Consider the following 12,006-nt stretch of genomic DNA (forward strand, 5'->3'; position numbering starts at 1 on the left):
TTCTGTAGTGAATGAAAACTCAATTTTCTGCCCTTCGTTTTTCTGATCCCTTGACACCTTCACAGACTGCTATGAAGCTCTCACTAAATGGAGGTTAGGAGAGTCAAGGAGAGGGATACTTTACATGGAGTCCTGAAACCAGAGGCTGTGACAAGCGTACATCATCACTCACCATCATACTCCTCCTAAGGGTTTGGCTTCTGATGCATGCAAATCTGACAGGTTTTATGTTCCTCTTTATTCTGAGAAGCAGAAGGCAAAGTTATTTACATAAATATGTATTTGAGAAGATCTCTGCTGTGCCCAGGCTATGTCCGCTTCAGGGTTCTCCTCTAAATGCTCAGCGCAGGGCTGTCCAACCCACCTCTTGCACAGGGGATACATCTAGTTGCTGCTCTCTCATGCCATGCACCATCACCCATGCAGTGAAATACAGGCAGTTTTTTAATGGATGCTGTGGCAGTTCAACTAAATTGTTGTGCTGGCACTCATATGGTACAATGGAACTCAAAAGATAGCACCTTCTCAACATGCATTATCAAGGCCCGCTTGTGCAACACAAAATTGCTACTGTGCAACTATTAGTAAATCTACTCTTCGTGTTTATTGTAGTACACTCTCTAGAGGGGGCTTCTCAGTTGATAACAGTAGCATTGAAACAGAGATGCCGGAAGGGAGGGACCACAGAATGACTAGAGACCTGGGGTAATCAAATAAGAAAGTAAACTGTGGCCCCTCACGCAGAGATGCACATAATCAATACAAACAAATAGTAGTGTTAATAAAGACATACAAGAAAACTACGAAGAAAGTGCCAGTGGAAAAGATGCTTTGTGCTCTCTTGAGCTGTGATACACACTTGTGAGTAAAGTGATCAGTGTGCGTATAATGTAGTCAAGGCAACACGATTCATATGATAATGGTACTGAATAACTTTAGATCTGTGGGATAAGTCATTGTTGTTGACTTACCCCACAGTATGACAATTGTGGATATTGAAATAAGAACACTGGTTAGGAAATTACATTATTATTGATCAGGTGGAAGAGATTTACAGAAAAAACACAGGTTTCTCATTATTATTGTGTCCATGTGGATACCTCATATTAAGCTCCAGAATATACTGGCTCCACAATAGTCTCAATGATTGTTCTTGATGAAGTATGACCTCTTTCATTATACATGATCTTGTCAACACCAAAATTTACAGGCGGTCAGGATCTTGACTATATCATTTCTTAAAATACCTGGCTACTGTGTATGTCACATCCGCCGTGTAGGTTTGGTGGTGCGGAACTACAGAAGTCATTTCACTCAGATATGAGGGGAGGAGCAAGTGAGCAAGGTGTGTGCAGTGTTTGTGGGGAACGCGAGGAGGAAGGAGCAGTGGCATGGGCATCCATATCGCCGCTTCAAGGGCCTGTATTAGCCTGCAGGTTACTTCCGTCCTCTGCCTCATGCTGCTTCAGTGGTCTATACACCAGAACACACCAGCCAGCCAAGTCATGTCTGGGGTAAAAGCCACATAGAGTGAGGGCCCGACATTGGCATCAGCTTCAGACTGTGGCTCTGACTTGATCCCGGCCCCGGAATCTTCACCTCATCCTCCTGCATGCCTCTGGCTGCTCACTCCACACAGCAGCGGGCAGGCGAGTGTGAACATCTTTAAGCGTACCTAAATTCCTGCAACCGCAAGGGACATCATGGGGGGGACTTGCAAGCAACCACCATCATACTTCCCATAACACCTACAACTCCCACAACCTTCACCCACCCTCAAACTTCCTGCTAAAGCCCTGCCCAGCGCTTTGCCCCAGCCTGCTCAGCCCCAGCCTCCTCACAAGCTACAAGCAACGTGGCTGGGACCAAAAGAAGTAACAAGGCAGACCACACCAGAGTGAGATACAGGCAAGGAGGTGTAAGGGACCGAGCCACAAGAGGTGAGAGGGGTGAGAAGTGGGATGGGTGTTTTGAAGAAGGTCCTGATTTTCTTCATCAAGCCTTAAATGACCCACATTAGTCCTTGGGGTGCAGAACTTGCAGCAAGCCGTGTGGAGTACAGATAGGTGAGGAGAAGGAGTGATCTGCAGCCAGACAGAAGGCTTGGCAGGTGTAGGACCTGCAATTTGGTTGAGCCCCAGGTGCGCAGAAATGCCCAATTTGGATAGGGGGCAGTTTGTGGCCTGGGTGTTCTACCTCCAACTTTAAGTCAGCTCAGTCTAGGCTCTACACCTTTCACCTACTGTGTGTGTGCCCCACTCACTGCCCTCTAGCCCAGCTGTACCATAGCCCCCTACAAAGTTGAATCCCGCTGACTCCCGCAGTCACTTGCTACATTTTCAGTTCAACCTCACTGAACCTGCCAACTGCCTACTGCCAATTCTCACTTCACCAGCAGAAAAGCCTTCATCCTTCACATTTTTTGAATGACTGTGCCCTCTCCCACTGTTTCAAGGTATGCATGCTTGGGAAGCGTGAGACTACACAAATATTGAACTGTCTGAACCAAGGGAAACACCACATCAGAAGGCAGTACTGGGGAAGGACCATACGGGACCGCCAGGAGCTCATTACCCAAATTTCCATAACAGTACTTGCAGCAATAAGCATGGTACCAGTCTATAGAATAGACCAGGGGTTAATATGACTAGGGAGAAAAAGGGGGCCACAGCTCACAAGGCCATAGGGAAAAAACAGAAGAGGCATATGTGGGCAGCACAAATGTAAGTGCAATTGCAGATTGGGGTGCCCCTAGTTGCAGTCAGATTTGAAACAAGCAATCAATCAATCAGTGTTTGTAAAGTGCAACTACTCACCCGTTAGGGTCTCAAGGCGCTGGGGAGTGGGAAGGGAGGAAGAATAGTGTATACCGGTGAGGTGGTTTAAAAAAAAAGCCATGTCTTCAGTTCCTTCGTTAAGCTGAGGAGGGAGGTGGTTTGTCTGATGTGGAGAAGGAGGGCGTTCCAGGCAGTGGCTGGGAGGTAGGAAAAGGAACGTCCTCCTGTTCTGGTGACCAGCCCTGCGGCAGCATAGTCAGTATTTCTAGTTTGGATTTGGGTGACAAACGCACCAAAAAGCTTACTCACTCCTTCCAGCTCAAAACATATTCTAAGTTCAGCTTCTTTAATGACATTGGCACCAGCCTCTTTTCAAGCAATGACAGTCTCCCAGGCCTGCAGTCATGGCTGCAACTTGTAACAGCTGGCTAAAGGAGGGGAGGGGGTATGTCCAGGACTGTCATTCAGTCATATTTTCATTGACGACCCAACACACTGCTTAAGAGCCAGGCCTCTCTGCAGGGCACCCTTGGGGCCACCGACTGCGAACAAGCTCATCCTGGAGCTGTAGAAATTGGGCCCACCGTTCTCTCAACAAACTGGCTCTTGCCCTAGACCAGGAGCAGGACTGGGTCCCCTTTAGAAGCTCTCCATTTCCTCACCCACAGTGCTAAGAGAACTCACATTTCACAGCCCCTCTGAACCAGACACTGGCACAAGCAGGCATATTCATTAAGATGGTGGGAATCAGGAACACACAACTCAAGACTGCCAATTAAATGCAGCATTAGTAATGTTCCAAGAACAACCCTTGGAAAACGCTAAGCTGGATTGGGAATTGCTCTTCCCGGCGGATCTGCAGACCATCTCACCCCAGTCCCCTACAGCACCAAGAGGAAGTATATCCCATATCTCTACTGTTTCAATCATTTGCATGGGAAGGTGGAACCTTCAAGACAGTGAGATCCAGGAATGAAAGACTCAAGCCTCCCAAAGAATTGAGTCCCCTGACACATCCCGGGAAGAACTCTTTGAAACTTCAAACTGGGAGCAGACATGTGACCCCCAACACAGACCCACAGAGATTTCCCCCTTTAGACTTTCTCACTGCTGGTCACCAACAAATCAAGCCACTCCCTACCAGAGCACCAGGAGGGACCCAAAGAGATACTAGAGTACCAGGTCCCTGACAAATCAAGCCACTCCATACCTGAGCACCAGGAGGGAGCCCAAGAGATGCTATAGTTTCTCAGCACCACAGAATACAAGGAATTGCTGGCATCATATTCACAAGACTCGACCTAGGAAAACAGGCCAGCAGTGGGTCCGCAAGACTGCAAGGCCAGCCTGGATCCCGACCTTAGATACGGGGCTGATCCATGACAGTAAAAAGCATCCCAAATGGACAGCGTATGGCCTCCATTTTGAACAAGGTGCAGTTGTCAATTGAGGCACTCCAATACCATTCAAACAAAATAGATATCCAGCTGTCACTGTTCAACACTCTGGCTGTCTTTGTAGCCGGCCCCCATGAAAAGCTAGGGTACCTAAACTCCCTCATCTAACAGGCACAGACAGAAACCATTGAGATGCAGGTCAACTGCATGTTCGGGCTGGTTGTGGACCAACTGTCTTCTCTCCCCTCCATGCTCATCAATCTACTCACAAAATTCAAACAGGAGTCTAAGATCCCTTGGAGCTCACCTATCTTGGAAGGAAACAATAACGGTAAGCCACAAGGCACGCTAGTCACTTTGGAAAGCTGCCTACTACAAAGTCCTGGCAGATCAGCTGTGGAAGATTTGCCTCTTCCCCATCAGATCGGCAGACAACAACCACTGAGGATGGTGTCAAATCAGATAACACTCAGGAACCTAATTAAACAGAAGAACAAGTGGGATTCAAAGAAGGAAGGTCTGGAATGAAAGGAATGCCACACCAAACCAATTGGACATTACTCCATCTTTAGATCAGCGACTAGACTGGCAGACGAGATAACTCAAGAATCAGATGATGAACCATATGGCATATTAGCACTTGACAATCAACCCATCCCTGGGCCCAGTTGAGGGCCCAGCACGCTCTGTACCATGGAAGAGGAAGAGGGTGTAAAACTGTAGGACCATCAGTAACTGAAGGCATGAGGGCCATATCACTGTACCCTCAAGAATATAAAACTCAAACAGTAGGACCAGTAGCGCAACACTTCAGGTGCAGCCCAGGCCGGCTGCACAGTGGCAGATTCATGGCAGGAGACCCTGTGGGAAGTGCTCAGCAAATAGCAATGGGTAAATAGCCGGCATCAGGCTTAAGGGACACCAAGTTAGAAGGCAAGCCAGGACAGCAACCAACAGTCTCACAGCTCCAACAGCTGGCACCATCGAATTGGGCTCTGCTCTAGAAATAATCACAAGCAACAAACAGGCTCCAATCACAAATGTCACCTGTTCAGAAGGCGGGCCCAGAAAAGAGTTGGCTAATGCCTGGACAGCACTTGAGGGTCTGTATCAGTGAACCAGAACAGTGGGAGCAAACCTTGGTGGATGTCCACAGACCGACAATGCAGCATCTCAGTGGATTCAAACACTGAACCCTGCCACTACCAGAACAGCTGTTGGACACAAACACACTCATTTTTAAACACAGTATAAATCTGGGCGACACTGTGGTGTCTTGAACAGGGGTAACAACCTATTACAGCTACCGTTCATCTCTAATTTAGCTGATCTAAGATCAAACAACATACTTTCGATTGAGTTAAAATGCTCTGAAAATCTATCAATGAGCAAAGCCACTAAGTCCACTTGGAAAGCACCTACAATTGCCCAAACAAAAGCTTACAGAGTGGATTACCTTCAAGAAATGGGGAATAAACATCACCCCTTATCAAGAACCAGAATACCCCTCTACCCTTGTGCAGCACGGCCAAAATAAAGCAGCTGCTAGATCAAAGGAACACATCCACTTTGTGCTCAAGGGAGCTTTGGGCCTTTCACCAACAAAGGGGGCAGCCCCCAATGACCAACAAACCCGTCTCCCAAATACGATTGGACCACACGACCAGGACTCGAGGTGGATCTCCAGAACAATAAATGTATCATCCAGCAGCTCATGACGAATATCATTTATTGGCCAAGCTTTGGAAAACAGGTAAGGTCCCCTTGCCCTATGCTTATGGAACAAAACATCTGACCCTGAATTCCTTCTTTACGTGAAAAATGTATGATATAATTCTCTTGCGGGAGACTTGGATTGCTTAACATTCCATTGTCAGGGGTTCACAGGCTTTTCTGCACCAGCCATCAAGGGGGCAAAATACAGCTGCCTGGCAACCTACATCTCAACAACTTGCAACAACTTGCGCGCCCTTAGTAAGGACACAAGTTTCCAGTTTACCAGCAATTATGGCAATCAAGAACTCCATTCTTAACCAAAACATCAAAATTGAAATAATAATCAGAAATGCTTATATGCATCCCAAAAACAGGGCAAAGGCCTCACGTCGGCTGGTGGAGCAGCTATTGAAGTACACAAGCGTGGAGAAAACATCCAACTTAGTTCTATCGGGTGATATGAGTTTGCACCTTTTCGGCTCCTCACCGGATGACACAGTGATATCCCAATCTTGAAGCTGGGACGTATGGGAGCACGGTTTAAGCCCTTATGGCAAAATGAACAAAACTGGCAGGCACCTACTGGACAATTTAGATCACCTTGGTTTCAGAGCACTCAATGGCAGGTTTTGTGAAGGCTCCCTGCCAGCGGCTTCATTTTACTCTTCCACTGCAAGCTTCATACTAGACCACACCTTTGTTACCCTTTTGCTATTTCACCAGATTAACTCATTCTGCTTATGGGCTAAAGGGGCTAGTGACCACTTTTCACATCTGGCTCCATGTACAAGTAAATTTTAAGGGAATTAAGGGTCATATTTAAAGAAAAGTGGCGGAGCGCGGTGCTGAGCCAAAATTGGCAACGCCGTGCTGTGTCACTTTAGAAACACAGGGATGCACCGTATTTAAGGGAATACGGGGCACCCCTGCATTTCCCCCTGTGCTGGTGCTAAATTTAGTTGCCAGTGCCAACGCAGGCATCCTTGCACCATCATGCAAGGATGTCTGTGTTGAGAGGTGTGATTGTTTATGTGCGGGAAGGTGTCCCTTCCTGCACATAAACAATCACTAATGGCGCTTTGGCACTTCTGTGTCTGCTGCACAATGCAGCACACACAGAAGTGCTTAAGCGTCATTTTCAAGTGATTGCTTATGTGCAGGAAGGGACATCTTCCTGCACATAAACAATTATTTCTGGCATTTTGCTTTTTCTATGCGTGCCTGCAGAATGCAGCAAGCATAGAGGAAGCACAAAACGAGGAGAAGTAAAAGTATTCCTCCTCATTGCGCCCTGCTAACGCCAACCCTGGGGTTGGTGTTAGATTTTGGTGCTGCCTCAGGTTTACGAGATTTCATAAATCTAAGGCGGCGTCAAATTGCAATGGGTGTTGCTGTGGCATGCCCACAGCAACACCCATTGCACTCCCCTTAAACGCACAATGCTGTGTGGGAAGGGGCCGTATTTACAAGGTGGTGTTAAGCCACAAAAATTGTCTTAACGCCACCTTGTAAATACGGCACTGTGCTTAGCGCCACAGGATTGTCACTAAAAGTGACGCTTCTGTAGCGCTAGGGGCCTATAAATACGACCCGAAGTACTCACAGTCGACTATAAAGGACCTGTCAAAGTCAGCAATGGTACTGTTGCAAGCACCAATGGAAGCATTCACCTGCACTTTTGAAAGATAGGAGCACTTCACCAGAAGTTTGGCAGATGCATTTGCTACCACACCCAACAAAAGGCTTAACAAAATACCTAGTGGGATGGGGAGCATTCCCAGGGCCCAGCAAACACAACTGAAGCAACTTAGGAAGGCAATAAATAGTACAATATTTTAAGAACTCTTTGCTACAAACCTGGGGACGCTGGTGTTCTAGCAGCTTTAGGACAATATAAAAATATGCTTACGAAGGTGATGTTGACCTTTAACATGTCTGAGGAAGATGAGCTATGGACCAGACTGTTTTCAGATATCATGCAAAATTGAAGCATAGGTTTCTGGTGGGGCAATCAACAAGCTAATGCACCCATCCCATGGAGGAGTCACATCTCACATATCTGAAGAATCCTGGGTGGAACATTTCAACCAGCAATCAGCCACAAATCCCATGGGCCAAGAAGCAGGGGGAAATTTAAAATGAACCTCCAATGTCACTGACCTAAAGGGAACTAGTCTTTCTTTGTGCCATTCTCAACTAGCAGCTGGCTCTGAATGTGCATCCAGACAATGTCACATCAAATTAACCAGACAACAGATCATAAAAGGCAGACACGACGGGGCTCAGGGCCTCAATAGTATACCTGTGCCTCTCTACAAGCAAAACGTGGAGCACTGGGCAGAGATCTTGGAACCACTCTTTTCTCAAATCAGGCTCCTAGGCACATTGCCAGCATCATGGAGAGGATCTATAATGTCAATAATTTTTGCAAGCGGTTATAAGTCTGGCGAAAAAGTACCGACTGGTTGCCCCTCATCAATAACAAGGACAAATACTTTGCAGGGACACTGCTAGACAAGCTTACATTATGGGTCTCTAAGAATGCAGCAATCCTGCTAAATCAGATAGGTTTCCCAAAATGACAGACACAACCACTAATATTCTTCTCACAGAGACTCGTCACACAGCTTGAAGTGAGACCAGAACCAACCGGAAGAGGTACAAACATGACGGAATGTATTTCAGCCCATGTCGGCCAGGTCGGGTCAAAATGGGTAATTTCTGCTGGGAGCTGTACTGCCTCGAGCATGACATTCAACCGACAGACAGATGCCCAGTGACAAGGCTGTTTATGGTCAGACTTGGGCAGGGAAGCACGTGCCCCGGGCTGTCTTTGTAACCAGGAGCCCAGTGTCGTGGAATCTCGAACCGGGACTTCTACCCAGAGCAGCTTATAAGTGGCAAATAAGATGCTAACATTAATTATGCCCTTGAGCTTTGCAGCATTGGCAAGTAGATAACTGATCAAGTATTTGACGGAATATGAAAGCTGTCGGACCTATGCACTGGCCTTCAAGGATTCCTGGCCTTTCATAGCTTTAGTGGCTGCACGGTCTCAGCCTTTATGTTCTGATGCAGTTGTTGTCTGTAGATTATGGCAAGAGGTCAAAGCTTGAATTTGCCATCTACCCAGCACCCCAAGTGTCAACTGTTGTGGTTGAACCCTCCAACTCCATCCTGTCCACTCACACCATCCTGGAGCATTTAGACTGCACCTTCATGATGGGCAACAAAGCTATCTCTGACATCTTTCGAAGGAACCTGGACACTGAGCATCCAACCTATACCAACCTCAAACAATTAATAAGTCAGATTGTGTCCTCCATCACAGCCTCTCTCCTGTTCGATGGTGCCCTCCATGTTAACCTCACAGAGTTCCAGACCAACTTGGTGCCCTATCCCCAGATTAATTTTCCCCTGTCCGCCTGTGCCCCAGTGATCTCTCCATAGAAAGCCTACCGCAAGCAGCTTTTAGTCACAGAGATCACCAATGCCTGCTTTGAGTCTTCCAACCAGATGATAAAATGTGACCCGCACAATGGTAAATACATGGCCTCCTGCCTGCTGTACCATGACGATGTGGTGCCCAAAGATGCAAATTCTGCTATTGCAGCAATAAAGACAAAGCGTAGCATCTAGTTTGTGGACTGATGTCCAACTGTTTTTTAAAGTTATATTAACTACCAGCCTCCTCATCTGGTGCAGTGTGCCGTGTGCATGTGGAGCAACATCACAGCCATCGCTGAGGTATGGGCTCTCTTGGAACACAAGTTTGACCTGATATATGCTAAGCGTGGCTTTGTCCACTTGTACATGGGTGAGGGAAAGGAGGAAGCAGAGTTCTCGGACGCCTTGGGGGACATTTCAGCCCTGGTTAAGGATAATAAACAGTATGATTAGTTTCTTATGAGGGAGAAGAAGAGGAAGGTGAAGAGCATTAGGTGGAAGTGATTTAATATTTGTGGTGGAGGGACAATTTCCTTTTTAGTCCTTTTATCATGAATGGAAAGCCATTTTTTCAACTAACATTCTGCCTATGTCCCTGCCATAGATGCAGCAAAAGTTTCCAAGCAGCCCCTCCACCTGGCTTTATTGACTTTCAGGCACTTTTGACCATGTGGATTGGTGAATACTCTAAAGCAAGCTGATCCTTTGGAATATCCCGTGGCCAGCTGCTAGACCTGCTCGTAATGCTTCACATGAACAACTGGGTCCAGGTCAAGCTGGGCACTGGAACCCACCTCTCCAGATGAATAACTACAAGCAAAGAACTGAAGGAGGGTTGTATATGCAAGACCACTTTTTATAACCTCTTTTTGGCAGACTTGATACCGAGGTTTAACATGTGCAACTCTCATGCCCCAAAACTAGGGGACATGGCACTTTCCATCTTCCATGTATGCTGATGATGTGGTCTTGCTGACCAACACCCAGGTGGGGCTGCAGAGCCTTCTTAATACAATGCAAAAATATTCTGTTGAGAATGGGTTGAACATCAGTCTCAACAAAATAAGAACAATGTTCATCAACAACAACAAAAAAAGCACACCTGGTTCTGGGCCAACCCTCAGATTGAGCCTGCAGCAGAGTACAAATCGCTCTAGGAGTGATAATCGACAAAGTGGGCCCATTCGTCTGCCTGAAAGAGACAAAGCATGAAGGGTCTGGCACTGGCGGTAACACTAAAAAATCTTAAATCGAGACTGACTAGGCCTACATTGTCCCCACTCCTGCACGTAGTACAAGCAAAGTTTTTTCCAACTTAACATACAGCAGCAAACTTCTATAGGCAGTAACGCTATAATTCTGGCTAGCACAATGAAAAAAGCATATAGAGTAATCTTCAATCTTCCGAGCTATACATTACCGGCCCAGATCAGGCTGGAATTTGGCCTGCAAAAACAAACTTTGACCAGGGGAGGGGCATTCATAATTTGCTGTAACAAAATCAGAAAGGCAGACTCCAACTTCTTGAACCACTACCTATGGCAGGAACGGCAGTACAGGGACATCTCGGGCGTCAGCGTTTATCTCCAGAAGTCTTTGACAGCAACTGGACTAACTCAGCTCTGGGAAACTCATACTAGCCATACAACATTCAAAAAGCTGACATGGAAAGCAATAAAAGTAATTGAAGACAAGACCATCTTTGCAGACAGAGCTCATGCCTGGATGACCCTGAAAAATTATAGATCACTCACACCCCAAAAATATTTCAACTTTGAGTACTCAAGAACCATCAAGGAGAACTTTTTGAAACATAGTTTAGGGATACTTCCCTCTGCATTGCATCTTCTTCCTTGGCAGAGGGAGCCTTCATTGAGTGCTTGCTGTCTTTGTGACAATGAAGTTTAAGCTCTGATGCACTTACTTTGCTCCTGCAATGCGCTACTGGAGGAAAGGAGACAGCTGCTTTAAGCCCGCTTTTATCAGACAGGAATTCACATGCAGAGGCAAGCTGTGCTGGTCTGCTTCACATCTCAGGATCCTCAGCTGAATTGCCGACTTGTAAAGTATCTGGCAGAGGTGGAAAAGATGCTACCAGGGGCCTGCTTTGCACCCAACTCCATGGTCCCCATTAATACTTAGGAAAGTTCAGACTATTGACTCAGTTCTGTACTGCCTAGTTCGATCACAAACACGGCCGCTCATCTTCTGATCTAGAGCAGACGACCTTCCACTCCTGACCTTGCCACCCAAGGACAGACACCCAACATGGACATATTTTACTGAGTTGCTTGTATATGTATAAGTGTATTGTCAATTTAGCACTTTCAGCCCCCTCGCACTCTGCGCATTGCACATTTTCCATTTGAACTCATTGAACAAAATGGTTGACACCAGATTCTGTCAAGTTATTATTTCCCAGCCAACTTGTTTCATTAACTTGTGCTGTACATTTATATGCTGTATGAGGCAACCTAGCCTCAGGAAGCTGAGCTGTTACAACTGTGTGTGGGAACGAAGACTCACATTTTAAAATGCAAATTTTAAATTGTTGTTTACTTTTGTTTTATTGCTGGTTGTATTTATTGCAATGCTTTTAAGTAAATATGCAAATAAACTATCATTGTAAAACAAAGTATACACTTGAGCAATGGAAAAATAGTACTCCC

General features: G+C 46.3%; 1 pseudogene; it reads left to right on the forward strand.

Annotated features, from left to right (window-relative positions):
- Positions 1–8,556: 8,556 nt before the first annotated feature.
- LOC138266554 (tubulin alpha chain-like) lies at positions 8,557–9,831 on the forward strand (annotated as a pseudogene).
- Positions 9,832–12,006: the final 2,175 nt, after the last annotated feature.

The sequence above is a fragment of the Pleurodeles waltl genome, chromosome 11 (genome assembly GCF_031143425.1).
Source record: "Pleurodeles waltl isolate 20211129_DDA chromosome 11, aPleWal1.hap1.20221129, whole genome shotgun sequence".
Classification (NCBI taxonomy): domain Eukaryota; kingdom Metazoa; phylum Chordata; class Amphibia; order Caudata; family Salamandridae; genus Pleurodeles; species Pleurodeles waltl.